We start from the raw sequence: 16311 nt of genomic DNA on the forward strand, positions 1-16311 counted from the left end.
CGTCCCTCCACCCGCGACCCCCACTCCCGCGATTCGACACCAATGAAGTTCCACACTTATGTCAATATTTACATGTGTTGACCTTTATGTGTCTATTTTTTCTTGTGGCGATTCGCGGCACCCCCCACCCTTTGACCCCCCTCCCACACTTTGTGGCACCCCCGTGACCTCCCGCGATTCGCTGCAACACCCGCCCCCGCGACCCCCCCTCACGCGATTCGCGGCAACCCACCGCGCCCCCCTCCCCCTATGCCCACACACCCCTATCACTACCCAGCTTCCTGATCTCCTGAACCGTAACTTCCACCACTGGGGAGTCGCTGACGCTGTGTTGCCCACATACCCCTATCATGCCTCATAGCCCAGCCTCCTGCTCTCATGCACCCTAACTCCCACCCAGTAGGAAGAGACACTGACTCAGGGCCGCCGTCCTGTACTCCTGTACTGCCACGATGGACCCCCACCCACTGGCAGAAGCTGCACAGTGTCTCCCACCCTCCTCTTTAGTCCCCCTTATGCCCACACACCCCTATCACTACCCAGCCTCCTGTTTTCCTGTGTCGTAACCTCCGCCAGTGGGGAGCCGCTGACTCAAAAACACCCTACTATACTATTGCACACACACCTAAACAACATGCACACACAGCCCCCCCTACACCCACAAATGTCACTGTACCATCCACACTATCAATGTACATCTTACTCTGTAACCGCTTTTTAATTAAACAAAACAATACACACCCCCTCCCAAATCATATGCTCTCTATTTAACACATTTCACCTATAACTCAAGTTGCAATACAGGCATCCTTCATACCATTCTAACCATATGTCTCATATACTGTACTGTACAAACGTTCACAAATTAAGGGGGCGCAGCCCCTTACAACGGTGTGAAGAGCGCACGTAGGGTGCGATGAATCAACTAGTCACTATTAGTTGCTTACACATATCCTACATTCTATGACACTTTACACTCTATTAGACATCACAGCTATATTTTATTTATGTGATGCCCTGGGGTGGTTTTGCTGGACTGGCTTGGGGGTGCCCTGCGCCCCAGGCATGAACCCCATAGTGCTAGGGACCTGCTCTAATGAGGAGACCTTAACGTGGTGAGCAGGTAGATATATTTGGCCAAATGTATGCAAACATCCTCATAAATGAATTATAAAAGGAATACATGTTAGCAGTAATGATTGCATAGTGCACCTGCAAACCCTCTCTGTCTTGCATATAGCTTAAAATCTCAGCAAGGTAGCACTTCTCATTACAGGGTGTGCAATCTAGGGCCCCCCTCTGTCCTGACTGACAGCCTGCCTGTATACCACTGTACCCCACTACACTGACTGACACTCTGCCTAACACGCAACCAGTACAATTACTACAATATAGTTAAATATATATATATATATATATATATATATATATATAATGTAGTACAAGATCGCACTCCATCCATCTTAATGCAACTCCCAGGGTGTCATCCAGAATTGGCAAGCAAATTCGTATGTATAGATGAAAATAAGGACGCACTCTCCAGGTTTTTTTTAAATGTAGGAACCTGCTGTGTGGTCCATGCTGTGCCTTACCATTGGATGCCTTACCATTGGATGCCTATGTTTTTCTACTCCTAATGAAGGTCCCTAGATGGACTGAAACGATACGTAACGTTGAGTATATCATGTTACTTTATTCTTGATGAGCTATCTAATACACAGCTGATTTTATCTTGCATTTAAAAAAAAACCTGGAGAGTGCGTCCTTTTTTTCATCTATATATATATATATATATATATATAAACACAGCACAAACCCCTCTGCAGTCTGTACAGCACAAACCTTTCTGCACTGCGCAAACCCCTCTGCTCTGCACTGCCACAAACCCCTCTGCACAGCACAAACCCCCTCTGCACTGCACAACACCCCTCTGCACTGCACAACACCCCTCTGCGTCTGCACAAACACAACACCCCTCTGTCTGCACTGCACAGCACCCTCTGCACTACTGCACTGCACAACACCCCTCTGCACACTGACAAAAAGAGCTGTGCACAGCTGGAAGCGTGACTGTGAAATGGCGCTGAATTCTCGGGACGCCGATCATTTATAGACTCGGCATCCCGCGAGAATCAGACGCCAGATTCCCGCTTTCAGCCGCGCTCAGGTTTCCAAACAATGCCGGAAACTCGTGAGCGTGGCTTGCGGCATGTTGGGAGCGATCGGATTCCGAAGAATCCGGACCGCTCATTTCTATTTTTAAGAGTTTACATGCTACTGTATAAAAAGCAACTTGCATTATTTTGGCATTACCCATTTATCACTCTAATTTTCCGCACATGCATTTGTGTTACCATCTTCTGACTGCCTGGACTGAGCACACCGGGAGGGAATCATTCTTTGTATTACAGGCTGATAATGCTGCATTTGTGTCCTTTAGTGAACTCTGATTTCCTGCCACAGTTCAGTGCAGCACAAGAAACAGAGCTTTATTAGGTTGTCATAGAACAGCCAGATAGAGGACAAGACCTGATAGCTGTCTATACAAGGAGTGCGCTGGAGGGAGTACAGAAAGCATATTGGCATTACACTGAATCCAGTACTGTATACATACTACCCTACACACTAGGTTCAACCCTGGATACTAGCCAGCGGTGATTAACCCTTTGAAGGCCAGCATCTCTGTGAGAAATGTGCAAAATATCCACTAAAAATGCCAGCATCACTCACATTTGTTATATAAATTCAAATAAAAAAATGTTGTGTAAAAAAAAAAAAGATTATATTTTCTATATAAGGTAAACATTACAGGTCATTATGATGAATAAAAAATGTTTGCTTCTCAATTTTCAAACCTATTTTGAAAAAATCACTTGGCATTTAAAGGGTTAAGGGTGAACATTTACCCTCCTCTCACCCCCAACCTTGTTTGGAAATGCCATGCATAGATACTGTATGGTTAGTGGCAGCGGCAGAAAAATTTGGGGTTTCACAGGTCATACCTCCAAACAATCCTGATTTTTGTGGGACTGTCCTGTTTTTTTTTTTAGACTGTAATGACAGTGTCCCACAGTGGCAGATGGGAGTCTTCCCTGTCACAGACCAGAGCAGCAGGGAATAGATAAGGTGTGCATGAGCACAGCATCTGTGCAGGGTAATAGGGATTATTACAGCAAACTAGACATAGGATTGGATTTATTATTATATAAACCACTTGGGATATTACAGGGGATTCGGCATGAAAAGCCGGCGGTCGGGATCCCGGCGTTCAAAATCCCGACGCCGGAATCCCGAATGCCGAAATCCCGACAAGGGGGGGGGACGTGGATCGCCCCCCCTTGCTGGCTCACTGCGCTCGCCACACAGCGGGCCCGGTGCCTCGCTATGCTCGGCACACTCATTTATTCTCCCTCCGAGGGTGTCGTGGACACCCACGGGGGGAGAAAGTGTCGGGATTCTGGCGTCAGGATTTTGAACGCCGGGATCCCGACCGCCGGGATTTAAACAGCATCCCATTACAGGTAGGACTATTTACTAGAACCAGAATTGTGCTTTGGTCTAACAGGTTCCCTGAATAATGACATAAAGGTTTGAGGACGTGACTGCGTCTTTTTGCGAAATAGCATATGTGTGTTTATGCAAATGTTGTGAGCACTTCTCAACCTACTCATGCAATATTCTGTTACACACCAAGACGCAACATCTGTCGCAGCATGAAAGATCACTACCACCATATGGCAGGTGCAATTTTGATATCTGAATATTGTTGTCTACAGTCAGCAACTTCATCCAGTGTCATTCAGACACATGCAAAGACTTAAAACATCGACCACGCACATCTGACAAAGCCACTGCGTCCACCTCTGAATCATGGCCATGGGCTCATTTGCCTCTGTTCCCCCACATACTTATCTTTTAAAAATTTTTTTACTTTGCATACGCATTTCACATTTATGACTACATGAGCTAAGTGGGACAGGATGAGCTTGGAAGGGGCATGAAAACACTGCCAAAGTCTCCCATGCTCACTCCAAGAAGACACATATATGGTTTCCTACCAGTTTGTAACTACCCAGTTTGTTTTATCACTGTTCCCAACTGTAAAGCACAATGAAATTGGCTGTGCTGTGTAACAAACTGTTGATAAATAAATCATTATAAATATATAAATAAATAAATAGTGGCCTGCAATGCTGTTAAAACATCCCTAGACATTAGGCTCCAATACTACATGCAGGTCTCCAGTGTCATACTCATGATATGCCACAGCAGAGTTCCCCAGTATATAATATGACACACCAGAGTGCCCCCAATATGTAATATGCCACACCAGAGTGCCCCAATATATAATATGCCACACCAGAGTGCCCCCAATATGTAATATGCCACACCAGAGTGCCCCAATATATAATATGCCACACCAGAGTGCCCCCAATATGTAATATGCCACACCAGAGTGCCCCAATATATAATATGCCACACCAGAGTTCCCCAATATATTAAATGCCACACCAGAGTGCCCCAATATATAATATGCCACACCAGAGTGCCCCCAATATGTAATATGCCACACCAGAGTGCCCCAATATATAATATACCACACCAGAGTGCCCCCAATATGTAATATGCCACACCAGAGTGCCCCAATATATAATATGCCACACAAGAGTGCACCAATATTTAATATGCCACACCAGAGTGCCCCAAAATATAATATGCCACACCAGAGTGCCCCAATATATAAGTTGCCACACCAGAGTGCCCCAATATATAATATGCCACACCAGAGTTCCCCAATATATTAAATGCCACACCAGAGTGCCCCAATATATAATATGCCACACCAGAGTGCCCCCAATATGTAATATGCCACACCAGAGTGCCCCAATATATAATATGCCACACAAGAGTGCACCAATATTTAATATGCCACACCAGAGTGCCCCCAATATGTAATATGCCACACCAGAGTGCCCCAATATATAATATGCCACACAAGAGTGCACCAATATTTAATATGCCACACCAGAGTGCCCCAATATATAACATGCCCCAACAGAGTGCCCCCAATATGTAATATGCCACACCAGAGTGCCCCAATATATAATATGCCACACGAGAGTGCCCCAATATATAAGATGCCACATCAGAGTGCCCCAAAATATAATATGCCACACAAGAGTGCCCCCAATATGTAATATGCCACACCAGAGTGCCCCAATATATAATATGCCACACAAGAGTGCACCAATATTTAATATGCCACACCAGAGTGCCCCAATATATAACATGACCCAACAGAGTGCCCCCAATATGTAATATGCCACACCAGAGTGCCCCAATATATAATATGCCACACAAGAGTGCCCCAATATATAAGATGCCACATCAGAGTGCCCCAAAATGTAATATGCCATACCAGTACAATATACCTTCCAGTACAATATACCATGTCCTCACAGTATTAATTGCAGCTACCTGCAATTCGAAAAAATACAGTCCTGGCAACTTTCAAAGTTTCAATACTAAGGGTGAAATTTAATAGGATAAGAGATTCAGAAAGTGAGAGATTTGTTAAGAAATCTCCAGGTTTTTTTAAAGCGGCAATCATTTACACTGCAAAACCAGTTTGATTTTAACATGTAAATGATTACCGCTTTAAAAACACAAACAAAGATTTCTTACCAAATCGCTCACTTTCTGAATCTCTCATCCTATTACATTTCACCCCATATGTTTTTAAAATATGAAACAAAACCTTTTTATTGCTGCAGTATTCCTAATTGGCAATTTATGAAAATTACACAGTAAAAATGTGCTTTTTGCTGATCTTTGTTTAATCTTATGCCTCCCATTCATCACAGATTTATTGGGGCAATGTCCTAATACAGGTTGGGGAATCTGAGAATATTAAACATGTTTAAAAACTCTGGTTCCCCAATCCCAACCAAAAATGGTTGCTATGTGTGTACGGGGGAAAAATCATTCAGTGGCGGCGACCATCGAATGATTGTTCCACCCACTCACGAATAAAAGTTAGTATAGGCTGACTTTTATTTATGAGCACCTGGACGAAGACGGGGCAGGTGGCCGATGTCCTGTAACATCAGCCACCTGCCACGAGCAGGCTTTGGCATGCCTGCATTCACATGGGGACACCCACCATTTTTCTGGGAACGCCCAGGAAACACTGGGCGCCCCATGCTCGGGCCCCCTGCCCACCCCCTGACTGCACCATTGTGTACGAACGCCTCAGCAGGTGTGATACTCGCCAAAGATATTCGCACTGGGGGTCTGCACATGCGTATTTTCAACGATACGTATGCGCAGACCTGCAACATCGGACCCTGGACTGAATTCGGCTTTTTATGAGCCAACCTGAATCACCCCCACAATGTGCTGGGCTGAGACACTGTATAGTGTGGGAAGCATATGATTGGATGACCATTGCATTGCTGCCTATATGGTTATGTACTAAGACTTGGAGTGTGATATAAATTAAAACTATCCTGTTATGTTACAGGTTTTGTTTGGAAAATGACAATTAGGACCTAGTTGATTGGTACTTTATCTCTCTCCAAGGATTAGTAAATAGACACTTGATCGCATCAAATGGTGCCCAATGCAGCACCCGATGTCGCATGCCATCTGCGATGGACATCGGGTGCTGGAAGAGGGGTGGCGTGGCGGCTGAGTAGCGGGGACCGGAGCTGGGGACTGGAGCAGTGGAGCTTTCAGGCGGCAGGACTCAGCAGCGGCAGAAGATGACTGAAACACTGGATAGCTCTTTGCTTGGCTGAGGCCGCTGATTCAGGCGACTGCTGACTGGCTGAGAGAGCTCTCTCTCTCAGCGGCCTCAGCCAATCGGAGGGCCATCCAGTGCTTCAAAGTCATTGCTGCCGCTGCTGAGTTCCACTGCCTGAAAGCGCTTCTCCACAGGCTCCACCGCGGTCCCCAGCTACAGTCCCCATCTCCAGTCCTCAGCTCCACAGCCAGTCAGGTATGTACCCACTCCCTGCCAGCGCTCCGGTCCCGCTCCTCAGCTGCCAGCTCCAGTCGCCGATTCAGTCCCCGAACCCGCCTCTGATTGCATTTGAGCAATTGCATGTGGTTAAAAAAAAAATAGATAAATATTATGTGCAGCACATAATATCTATCAATGCGACATTCGATGGCGTGCCTGCGCATCGCGTCAAATGTCCCCATAAAAATTCATGCAATCATTCCATGTATCAGCTAGATGTGGCCGAAATCGAATGATTACATGCAATATTTCACATATGTATGGGCAGCATACCGGCCACTGCAGGGCGGCAGTTAGGAGCAGGTCCCCATGGATGGAGGTGAGCGGCAACTCTCCCCCCCATCTACCCCCCCCCTGGAGCGACTCCTCATCCCCCCCGTGGAATTACTCTGCGGACCTCGCCGCATCGCCCTCGTCACCTCCCATTGAGCGTCGCATCGGCACATCACCCGGCAACCCCCCCACCTGCTCATGGTGGAGCAGGTGAGCGCCGGAGCGCCCGGCACCCCCCCCACCCAGCGGGAGCGACCCCCCCCGCCTTGGGCGCTCCGGTGCAGGGGCCCTGGCAGCATAACAGCAATGTAATTGTGTGCTGAGCATATATGCTAGTGTAAGGACTTTCAGAATATTAAAGGTCCCTTGACATGGGCTGCAAATGTAAATGTTTTGACCAAAACATGACAAAATCCCCATTATTTTATTTTATTTGCTACCTACACACAGATTTGCAGGATATTAGTGTTAGTGCCCATAGTAAAAGTCTTTTAGTGCAATACTTCCCAGTGTCTGGCACAGTGTTGCTTTAAAATCATTGATTATTTATGACCAATGTTGAATGATTTTGCCATTGATGGAAGAGAACCAGATGGTTTCCCTCCATGGATGGCACAGAATAAATTAATTTATTTCTTTTTACCAAGGTGCCGGATACGGAGCATAATTCCACCCCCTGACACACGGGGCCCTGCGGGCCATTCACTTAAATAAGAGGGAGAAATCCATCAATGGTCTACCTCCCAGTTGTTGACCATTGACGGATGCTCATGGTTCCACCATCGATGGCCACCATCAATAGTGGACATATAGATGGCCATCCCTATGCTGGCTGTGTAGCGTGGAAGGCAGTAACATATTAAAAGACATGGCACCCAGAGGGGTGTAAAATGAATCAGGGACACTAGTACATGTGGTGTTATGTGAATATTATTATGCTACTGTGTGGTGTCATTAGAATTGGGGGTCTATTGTGTGACCCCTTCCTTATGAGACCACTGTCCCTTTGTAAAGTATGGGAGGTAGGGCACACATTTATAGTTTGATGGTGGTGCTGAAAAAAAGCCCTAGAGCTTGCCTGGGCTTCATCTAAAGGAAAGGGGGGCACCATTGTCGGGGAAACACATTCCACTACCTTTTGAGAACCACTTTAAGCCCTGTCCCCCTTGTAATGTTATACTTATACTTAATTTTATAATTATAGCAATGCCCCTTACGCAATATGCAATACATCATAATGCCCAATACACATTATGCCACACATCATACCCATCGCACACGATGCCACACAATGTAATTCCCATTACACATTATGCCACACACCGTAATGAATATTACACAGTATGCCACACATGGGCCCTTATTCTAATTGAATCGGACGGATGCGTATTTTTGTTCTTAGCCCCGCCTACCGTACGGATCGCTCACACCATCCGAATGCAGTAAGATGCCGAGCGAACGGACCGCGAGCGGATGTTTCATGCGAACACCTCCCCTATCTGTGGAAACCTCCCCCCATCCTCCGATGGTCGCCGACCATCGAATGATGGACCGAGTGGTCAGGCAGCACTGAGTTCTCCAGACCACATGGACATTTTTCTGAATGAAAGCAGGGATATGGGCGGGCAGCTGACATCCAGCTATGTCAGTTGTCTGCCCCCCACATGTGCGTTACGGCCGCATTACCATATGTACGCCCAGCGTTTTCAAGGGAACGCCCATGAAATGTGGGGCATATGCATATGGTAATGAGTCCAAACATCCCTTCTCGCCCCTCTCCACCCCCTGATCGGATGGTTCTGTATGATGATTTTCTGTACGGAACTCACGCCGTGTTCGTACGTGTGAGGCATTCGCACATGCGCAGATACGCCTCCACACATGCACAAACACCAACCATCGGCCATCCGTCCGCATTCGGAGCCATCTGACTCAACCAGAATAAGGCCCTTAGTGCCCATATTTAAAATTACCCACACAGTTGCCCAATTTTATTCTCATTACAACTCACTTTGTGCCCTTGTTTATAGTACACCCTTATTCACATTACACTACAAATGTAACATAATGCCCACAAAAGTAGCATACATAATGCCTACAGGAGTAGTCCTGCTTAACACATAATTACCACAGGAGTAGCATCACTTATGCACATCATTTCCAAAAGGAGTAGCAACATTCACACACATACTGCCCACAGTACTATCACCACTTACCACATACTAGTCCGGCATGCCCGGGACTAGTAGTAGCACCATTTCAGCACATAGAGCCCACAGGAGTAGCACCGCTAACACACATAGTGCCCAAGGTAGTGGTGCCGCTTATGCAAATATTGCCCACAGTATGCTTATGCGCATAATGCCCACAGGAGTAGTGTTGCTTATGAACATAATGCCCACAGGAGTAGTGCCACTAACGCGCATAACTCCCACATAAGTAGCGCCACTTACTCAAATAATTTCTAAAGGACTAACACCATTTGCAAATAGTGGCCACGGGAGTAGCGCCATTTATGCACATCATTTTTACAGGAGTAGCGACGATTATGCACATACAGATGGAGCCGCTCTTGTTAGCCATCGGCGTGTGCATGCACCCCATTCTCCCGGCAGCCCTGTCTCCGTTCCCTGCCCATCTCCCCACTCACTGCCTGCTCCTTGCCCATCTCCCTGAAGTAGAGATGGGCAGGGAAGCCCCCTGTCCCTGCTCCCTGCCACCCAGCCGAATGGTATGCGCGAGTGAGACGCCCCTGCCATCCGCCAGCTCTGCCAGAAATGGCACCATGGCGAGCTGTTGGGCTGGTTGAGGCTGGCTCCATCTGTAAGACCTGATTCAGAACTTATCACTCATCTGCATCTGCGAGTGAATTGCAGAAATATTGCTATCCGGTATCCTGTCGCACATCCATACTCAATTCACAAAACAACAAGTGATTTCCCTAGTCTGTGCAAATGTGAGTATGTCTGACCCTTCCACATCTCTGAGTCAGAGACAGGCTAACCAAGGTCGGTGCTGATGTCGCGCACCCATCATTTAGCCCCGTCCTTTCCACCCACCCCTTGATTCTCACACAATCCTACCTCATACTTGCCTACCTGACCCTCTCCATGCGGGAGAAAATGCTCTGCTCCTGGACTTCCCTGGTAATGTATGATTGCCATCACCTGTGGTGAAACACCTTTAGCTAGCTCCCCACAGGTGAGGGTAATCCTACATTACCAGGGAAGTCCGGAAACAGAGCATTTCCTTCCGCATGGAGAGGATCAGATAGGCAAGTATGTCCTACCTGCTTTGTTGTGGCAGGCTGGATGAGGAAGCACCCCCTACTTTTCTGGAGCTGCGTGGGGCTACCCCAAAAATCATGAGCCTCCTGTAGCTTTTCGGGAGGAAATGCAAGGGAAGCCTTATGTATCTCTTAAATGAAAATATATACAGTATATAGTCCTTATTTCACATAGCTCAAGCATATGTGTAGATTTACAAAAGGTCCATGTATATTTAAGTTTCTTTTTATTCTGCTTTCCATGTGTTGAAAGCAGGACCATAGGGAGAGGAGTATGAGTGGTGCTGTCACCCAGGGCACAGCACAGTCGCTACCCCGCGGTCCATGTGTCTGGATAACATCTAGAGAGTACTCTATTTTTGCTTGCCGAAGTCCCCACCCCCACGTGTCTCCACGTGCTTGGGGTGAGTCAGTAACGCTAATCCCAGGGATGGCACTACCGTTAGGCAACGGGTGCCGGACGGGTTCCCGACAGTCGGGATCCCGACAGTCATTTAGCCGACGCCGGGATCCCGACAGTCATTTACCCGACGCCGGGATCCCGACTCTCAAAACGCCGACAGCCGGGTGCCCGACGGCCACCTGCTATTTTCCCTCGTGGGGGTCCACGACCCCCATAGAAGGAGAATAGAATAGGTGGCTCGCGAGCCCACAAGGGGCTTTTTTGCGCTCCCCATGCTGTCTGACTCCGGGCAGTCGGGATCCCGACGTCGGGATAATGACTGTCAGGATCCCGACTGTCGGAGTCGCATACCCCACCCTAGGCAACTGCCTAGGATGCCGGAGTCTTGGAGGGAGGGGGGGGGGGGGAGGGCGCTAACAAGTCGTCTATCACAAAATTTAGAATGCCATCCTTGTAATTCGTTCAGGTGGTAGCTATGGAACTTCTAAGCCGCCACCTCCACAATTTCACTTGAGGGGCTGGAATTTTTTTTCAGTGGCAGTGTGGGGTTGGGGGGCAGTACAGTATTTGCAAGAACAAAGAGGTTCCGAGGTGTAAGAATTCACTTGTATCTACATTTCAACCCAAAGAGGTGTATCTGAGCTGTAAGATGTAAAGTTAATTATATGGGCTATGAAGAGTTTGACCAAAGCATAAAAATACCTGGTTTACAATATATATCTATTATACCTAGAATAAGGCTGGTATAGATCTGAATGGATGATCATGGTGTGCGGTAAATGGCGGCACTATGGAAAAAGCTTGCAAGAGTTGCATTCTGCTCTGCATCAGGTCATCTATGTTATAAATTGACTTCATACAAGTAGGTGTGTGACATCACAGACTTTACCGGACAGCTTTAGCTGAGCTGCATATACTGCAAGGCAGGGGCGTAACTATAGCACCGCAGCCCCCGCCACCGCGGGGGGGCGCTGTGCATGTGGGGGCGCCGGGGGATGCGGTGCTATAGTTACCCCCCCCCCCAATCCCCCGCAGACTTACGTATCTTGCTGGTCCCGGCGGCTCCGTTCTTCTGATGAGGACCACAACAAAATGGCCGCCCCCATATAGCAAACAGTTCTCTGAAACTGTCTGCTGTACGGGGGCGGCCATTTTGTGGTGGTCCTCAGCAGATGAACGGACGGAGCCGCCGGGACCAGCGCGATAGGTAAGACTGCGGGGGAGGGGGTTAGCATAGGCAGCGGGGCGACGGGGCGACGGGGCGGCCGGGGGGGGGTGCTCGACGGGGCGGCGGCGGGGGGTGGGTATGGGCACCCCCCCCTAACGGCGGGGGGGCGCCCAAAACGTAGCTACGCCACTGCTGCAAGGGTTAACAGAGAGTGAAAAGTTTTACAAAAGCCAGGCATCCTTATCAATGAGTGAGGGAGTTTATGGCCTAAACCAGGGTTGCCGACTTTCAACAAATCCTCTCCGGGAGAAGCCCGGAGAGGATCTTGCATTATGAGTTTTGGGGGCGGGGCTTAACTGTGATGTCATTAAGCCCCGCCCTCATTACATCAAATAGCCGAAAGAAGTGATATCCATGGAGGGGGCGTGGCTAAAATGACACGATTGTGCCGTTTTAGCTCCGCCCCCTCCCCTGAGACCCGCAGATTGCGGCATATAAATGCCGCAATCGGGGGGCTCAGTGGGGGTCCCCCTGATTCCGGGAGGGTTGCCCACCCTTCCGGGGGACGGGAGGAAGGACCCGATTTTCGGGAGACTCCCGCAAATTCCGGGAGGGTCGGCAACCCTGGCCTAAACCAACTTCTTCCACATGCAGGGGAATGGACAACAGGAAGTCTGAGGGTCTTAGGAAAAAGGACAAAGGACAAGCAGTTGGAGAGTGTAAGTTGAACTGAGATGGAGGGCACAGGCATGTGTCCAGAAAGCAGCCAGTCCTGGGACTGAGGACTGGCTAATGTGGGTTCCACACTCCCTGGCCTTATGGCCTTATCACAGTGTGAGGGCAGCAGTATGCAGAGATCAGTTGAAGGAACAAGGGGATCCCCACCTTTAGAAGAATGATGGGAGATGTAAGGTTTGGGAGAGGATAATCTGGGTGAGTGGTTGTAAACCCCACGGCCTACAAAAGGCCCTCTTCAGGCAGTCCATGAGAAATTATTTTTGAAAGACTGAGAGAATCACCAGAGAGTAGGGGGAGGTTGAACCAAAAAGAGCCCCAGCTTGCGGCTGCTGCATTACTGGCCCCAGAATACACTGCTATGTAATATACTGCTGTCCCATCATTGTTTATGCTGCTGGAAGGAATTGTTGGACTGATGTAGTCTGATGCAATCTATACAAATGTTGTGCTAGAGTAGAAGAACAACAAATTACATTTTATTTCTGAGATACCTGTAACCCTGTCTGAACAGTAAATAATCTGCTTTCTGTTTGTGAGGAGATGGCCTGGTGTACCATTCTTACTTCACTGCCATACCCAGTATCACAGCTGCACATTGCAAAATGCTTCCCTTCAATAATATAGTAAGTGAACTAGTTTTTAGCACCATGTATTTTAGCTGAAGTTCTGAGAAGGCTTATGGTGTCTTCCAATAGTTCCGCACAGCACAGGGCCTTATTGCAAATAGAGAATGTTCCTCCCAGACAATGCACTGGATATTCTGGTTTTATTGTTCCTCAGTGAGAAAAACAAAATAGCAATCTAGTAAATATGATACCTTTTAATGGCTAACAAAAATAAATGTTGTTAAAATGCAAGCTTTCGAGACTTCTTAGGTCTCTTCCTCAGAGAGACCTAAGAAGTCTCGAAAGCTTGCATTTTAACAACATTTATTTTTGTTAGCCATTAAAAGGTATCATATTTACTAGATTGCTATTTTGTTTTTCTCACTGAGGAACAATAAAACTTTTCTTATCAACTGGCTAACACGGTACCAAACTTTTTTCTTCTGGATATTCTGGTGACACTGCTGATTCATTTGGGCTGTAATCTCACAGAGCAATACCAGGAAGACCTATTTCCCCTAGAGGCATACTGTAGCTGTTTGCTGGTGTAAATGAGCATCTGCATATATCTACAGCTTGTCAGCATGTCCCCTCAGGCTGGCAGTGTGACTGTAGGGTAGCACCAGGTTACTGTACAGAGCACCTCAGCGGGGGTCCTGTGTCTACCACGCAGTGCTGCGTCATGCACTTCCCAGCTCACACACATCATTTCGGACCTATCTGCGCTCTGCTATTAGCTGACTATGAGTAATGGCATGGTTAACCCAATGCAGAATAAAGAAGAGGGACATTAACTGTTTCTGTACAGGCTGTATACTGATAGATGCCCACACTAGTGCACCTTACTCATGTAATAGGCCTTTGTAGAACTCGCAAAGGTAGATAGACAGACAGACAGGCAGGAAATCTTCTGAGAAATGTTTGAGGAACACAGAATATAATATACTGGCAGAGTGCCATGCAAATCTCAGATGTCTTTTCATCTACAAAGAAAATGCACACACACAAGATGAAGGGGAAAGCACTACTTACAAGTGCAGGGAAATGGAGATCAGATGATCCTAATGTGCCTTCCATGGCAGCAAAGGTAGATTTGGTAGGGATGGACACAGAAAGCATTCTCTCCCCACACACATCCTAACATTATAAGGGAGAAAAAAGCTGCAATATGAAGTGTGCTGTGCTTACCGTGCTGCAGCTGTCTACTAATCCGTGTAATGAAGACTGGTACCCCGATAAGGAGGCTCCACAGGCTGGATGTGAAAGGGAGAGACGGTGCGTGGAGTGATCAGAGGAGGGGAAGAGGGAATTCAGTAGGAAAGAGAGGATTTCACAGTACATATAGCTGTGGGTTCTTATCATGCTCCCTGCGTTTCCCCGAGCTGCATCTGCACTACAGAGGGAGAGAGCGAGAGAGAAAAATGTCCCAAAAATAGCACCGGCTGCCAATGACTTGCTGAAACCTGAGAAAGAATTGCTGAATTTAAAGATCTGGGTCGCTCTGGGTGTGTGGATTAAACTGAAGAGAAAAGGGTTGGCAGGAAACACAGAGGAACTGAACCACGTGGGTCATTGGAATAAAACACCAGTGTGGTGGGAAGACAACCTGATCTCTGACCATTGGCGACATTTCTGTTGATATTAGAACTGGAAGCCCATCAAAATGTGGCCTACAAAGTTTATACAGTAATAGAATGGTACATATAATAGTACAGTATACAAATACATGAGTAGGGAAACTAGCCATGCAGTGATTTCTGGCCATAGGATGGAGACAGTGGTGAAGTTAATATAGCAGAGACATAACTGAAAATATGGGGTACATTCCCGAAAGATCAATTTCAAATCGATCACTAACTGGGTGTTCTAAGGACATTCCATAATTACTAAATTTAGATTTTTTTATGGCTATATTTTAAATCACTGATGATCGATGTCAGTCAAAAAACTGATTTGACTGATTCAATAACTGAGTCGATTGATTCAATAGCATGCAAAAGGTCGAATTTTTTTAAATCTTTTTTTAACTTTTTAATACTTTACCAAACAAGTAGACTCCAATAGGGAACATTAAAGTGTGCCAAGCACAGGGTTGGGATCATTTGGTCTCCAGCATAATGGTCAAGGATCATTTGGTCTACAGCATAATGGTCGACACCATTAGGTCGACATAGGTTTAGGTCGACATGGTTCTAGGTCGAAAGGCCATTAGTTCGACAGGTCATTAGTTCGACTGTGCATGGATTGAAAAACAAACTATATTGCGCTCTACCTATTGTGGTTGGTGCTGCTAATTCTGGGGTGTGTCCGGTACCCCTTGACGATTTGTATTGGTTGGTGAGAATAGCGCACTCAGGGTGGGTGTAATGGGAAGGGAAGGGGGGGGGGGGGGCAGGGGAAAAAGTTGACATGGACACAGTTTAAAGTGCACCGCATCCCCTCGCAACACTCGTTGCGCTTGTGATGATTCGACACGGTGCCTCGCTATGACACTATTGTATTCTCCCACCACGCCCTAGTGGATGGTAGGGCATGAAATACCACCTATCGGCACATGTCGGCTCAAAAAACAGTGAAAAACCCCATGTCGACCTTTTGACTGTCGAACTAATGACCTGTCGAACTAATGACCTGTCGAACTAATGACCTTTCAATCTAGAACCATGTCGATCTTTTCCCATGTCGACCTAGACCCACGTTGACCTAATGACTGTCGACTATCATGCTGTCGACCATCATGCTGTAGAACAAATTACCGCATCCCCTTGGATATTTAGTTCAACAACAGCTGGAGTGCCAAAGGTTCTCCATCCC

The 16311-nt window shown here is 47.2% G+C and overlaps 1 protein-coding gene across 1 annotated transcript in view; it reads right to left on the reverse strand.

Annotated features, from left to right (window-relative positions):
* The window catches only part of AMMECR1 (AMMECR nuclear protein 1), a 191115-nt gene extending 176133 nt beyond the window's left edge, over positions 1–14982 (reverse strand). The window contains exon 1 of the mRNA XM_083159375.1: positions 14686–14982. The gene's annotated coding sequence lies outside the window, so the exon portion shown is untranslated. The remainder of the gene's footprint in view (positions 1–14685) is intronic.
* Between the last annotated feature and the right edge of the window lie 1329 nt (positions 14983–16311).

The sequence above is a fragment of the Crinia signifera genome, chromosome 9 (assembly GCF_055691185.1).
Source record: "Crinia signifera chromosome 9, ASM5569118v1, whole genome shotgun sequence".
NCBI classification, from domain to species: Eukaryota; Metazoa; Chordata; class Amphibia; order Anura; family Myobatrachidae; genus Crinia; species Crinia signifera.